The sequence below is a fragment of the Marmota marmota genome, unplaced genomic scaffold, assembly GCF_001458135.2.
Source record: "Marmota marmota marmota unplaced genomic scaffold, marMar, whole genome shotgun sequence".
Classification (NCBI taxonomy): Eukaryota; Metazoa; Chordata; class Mammalia; order Rodentia; family Sciuridae; genus Marmota; species Marmota marmota.
In genome coordinates this window covers 2464828-2468571 of record NW_026000250.1, presented here as the reverse complement: position 1 = coordinate 2468571, position 3744 = coordinate 2464828, and positions in this window count along the sequence as shown.

Sequence of the window (3744 nt, the reverse complement as noted above, 5' to 3'; positions counted from 1 at the left end):
ATATATATATGAAATATTGGTCAGATTCATTTTACTGTTTTTCCATTTACCCATCCCTTCTTTCTCCCACTCAATCCATTTTCTTTACTTCTTTTCTTATGTAAATTTTTAAATTATATATGACTGCAGAATGCATTATAATTTTTATTACACATACAGTGCAATTTTTCATATCTTGGTCTGTATACATAGTATATTCACACCAATTCCTGTCTTCATATATGTACTTTGGATAGTAATGATCATCACATTCCACCGTCATTAATTCCCCCATTTCCTATTTTCTTGGAATCTTCTCTCCCATTTGTTCTTTTCTTTTCCCCCTTATTTTAGTCTAGCTCCTTCATGTCAGAAAAAAAATTCAACCTTTACCTTTTGAGTCGGGAAGCATGATGGCTTCCAGTTCCACTCATTTACCAGCAAATGCCATAATTTCATTCTTATTTATGACTAAGGAACACTTTTCTTCATCTACTCATTTGCTTACAGGCCCCTAGGTTGGTTCCATAACTTGGAAACTATGACTGGTGCTGTTATAAATATTGATTTGGCTGCATCCATATAGTATGCTTATTTTAGATTTATATATCTCTTGCACATATACTGAGGAGTGAGATAGCTGAGTCATATGGTGATTCCATTTCTATTTTTTTTTGAGGAATCTCCATATATCTTTCGAGAGTGGCTGCACTAATTTGCATCCCATCAACAATATGAGTGCACTGTTTCCCCCACATTCTCACTTGTTGAGAGCCACAACTGAGTCAGGATGGCGCCTGGCATTTTGCCAGAAGGAGTGGTTGAGAGGTAATGCCAGCGAGCCATTGGGATGATGATGATTGGGTTGAGCTGTGTATAATTATTAAGATAATGACTGATTGCTGTAACTGGATGATGGTAAATTGAAACTCTGCTGTCCAGCAATAAGGCGGATCCTGCTACCTCGGGTGCCTGCTACTGTTGAGTTCCCGTTGGTTCTCGCGGAGTTTTGGTTGAGTTCCAGGTGTGTTCCAGTGGGGTTCAGGGAATAAAGTAGTTTCTGTTTGAACCTACAAGTGGCTCGTGACCTCCCGGTTATTTTGTGCCCAGCCAGACTGCGGCACACACTACCATTTATTATTTGTTTTCTTGATAATTGCCATTCTGTCTGGAGTGTCATGAAAATTGAATGTAGTTTTGATTTGAATTCCCTTGATTGTTAGAGATGTTGAACATTTTTATATATTTATTTTCCATTTGTATATCTTCTAATGGGAAGTTCTTGAGATGTTCTGTTTAGTTCTCATTTATTAATTGAGTTATTATTATTGTTATTATTATTATTGTGTTAAGGTTTTTGTGTTATTTATATATTTTGGATATTAGTCCACTATCTGAGGAGTAGGTGGCAAAGATCTTCTTCCAACACTTTGGGCTCCTTTTTACATTATTAATGGTTTCATTTGCTGAGCAGGATTGTTTTAATTTGGGGCTTCTCTCTTATTGATTCTTGGATTTATTTCTTGCAATTTAGGAGTCTTTTTATGAAAGTTAATGCCTGTGCAAATATGTTGGACTGTTGAGTCTAAATTTTCTGCTAGAAGTCATAATTTCTGATCTAATTCCTAGGCCTTTGATCCACTTTGATTTAGCTTTTGTGTACAGTGGGAGATAGGCATCAAAGTTCATTCTTCTATATATGGCTATCCAGTTTTCCCAGTTCTATTTCTTTAAAAGACTATCTTTTCCCCAATGCATGTTTTGGCATCTTTTTTAAGAGTCTGATGGATGTATCTATGTGGGTTTGTCTCTGTGACGTCTATTCCATTTGTCTTCATATGTTTGTTGGTGCCAATACCATGTCGTTTTTGTTACTCTTTCTCTGTTTTGAGGTCTAGAGTTGTGAAGCCTCCATCATCACTCTTTTTGTTCAGAATTGCTTTGGCTATGCTGGGTCTCTTATTATTACAAATGAATTTCAGAACTGCCTTTTCTAGTACTGTGAAGAATATCATTGGGCTGGGGATGTGGCTCAAGCGATAGCACGCTCGCCTAGCATGTGTGGGGCGCTGGGTTCAATCCTCAGCACCACATAAAAAAATTAAAAGAAAAATAAAGATGTTGTGTCCACCGAAAACTAAAAAATAAATATTAAAAAACTCTCTGTCTCTCTAAAAAAAGAATATAATTGGTATTGGTATTTTTTGGTGGGAATTCATTGAATCTGTATAATGCTTTGGTATTATGGCTATTTTGACAATATTAATTTTCCTACAAAAGAACTAGAAAGACTTTTTGATCTTCTAATATATTCAATTCCTATATTCAGTGTTCTGTATTTTTCATGTAGAAATCATTCACTTAGATTGATTACCAAGTTCTTCTGTTTTTTTTTTTTTTTTTTTTTGAGGTTATTGCGAATGAGATAACTTTCCTGATTTCTTTTTCAGAGGATTCATTTTTGAAGTATTGGAAAGTGACTGATTTATATATGTTGATCCTATATCCTGCTATTTTACTAAATTTGCTTATCAGCTCTATTAGTCTTTTGGTGTTTTCTTTTTTAATCTTCTATATATAAAATAATGTCATGTCTTGAGCAAACAGATTATTTCAGTTATTTTTTTCATATTTGTGTCTTTTTAATTTCCTTATCTTGCCTGATTGTTCTGGCTAAATTTTCAAAAACTATTGTGAATAGGAGTGGGAAGAGTTGCCATTTTTGCTTATTCCTATTTTTAAAGGAAATGCTTTCAACTTTTCTCCATTCAGTATGGCATTGGCCTTGAGTTTGTCATATCAGTCATTACAATGTTTAGGTAAGTTCTTTGTATTTATATTTTCTCCCATGTTTTAAAACATAAATGGATGTTGAACTTTATCAAATGTTTTTTTCTGCATCTATTGAGATGATCACATTATCTGTTCCCTTATCTCTATTTATAGGATAAATTACATTTATTGCTTTATGTATGTTGAACCAACCTTGCATACCTGCCATGAAATCCAATTGATCATCATGCACTATCTTAATGTGTTTTTGAATATGGTGTTCAAATATTTCAATAAAAATGATCGTATCTGTGTTCATCAAGGATATTGGCTTGAATTTTTATTTTCTTCTTTTTTCTTTGTCTGGTTTGGTATCAGTGTGATATTGGCTTAATAGAATAAATTTGTCAGTGTTTCTTGAATTTTTATATAATGGAAATTTTTTTGAGAAAAACTGGTGTTAGTTTTTCTTTAAAATTCTGGTAGAACTCAGCTGAGAAAAACATCTGGTCCTGGGTTTTGTTTATTGGAATGATTTTCATATCTGTTTCAATGTCTTTAGTCTTTTTAAACTTCATATTTCCTCATGGATCAATTTAGCTAGAACATAAGCCTCTAGGAATTTTTTCAATATCTTCAAGATTTTATAGCTTATTGGAGTATACATTTTCAAAATAGTTTTTAATGATCCTCTGGGTGTCAGTAGTGTCTATTGTAAGATTTTCCTATTTATCTCTATATTTTTAAAATTTGTGTCTTCTCTCTCTTCCTTTTGGTTAGTTTGGCTAAGGGTTTATGAATCTTGTATATATTTTCAAAGAACTAACTGTTTGTTCCATTGATCCATTATATTGTTTATTCTCAATTTTATTGATTTCAGCTCTGATTTTGATTATTTTATATCTTTTGATTTTTTTTCTGTAAGTTTCTTCTTTCTATTGGGCCTTAAGGTATCATGCTAGGTTATTCATGTTTTATATATATATATATATA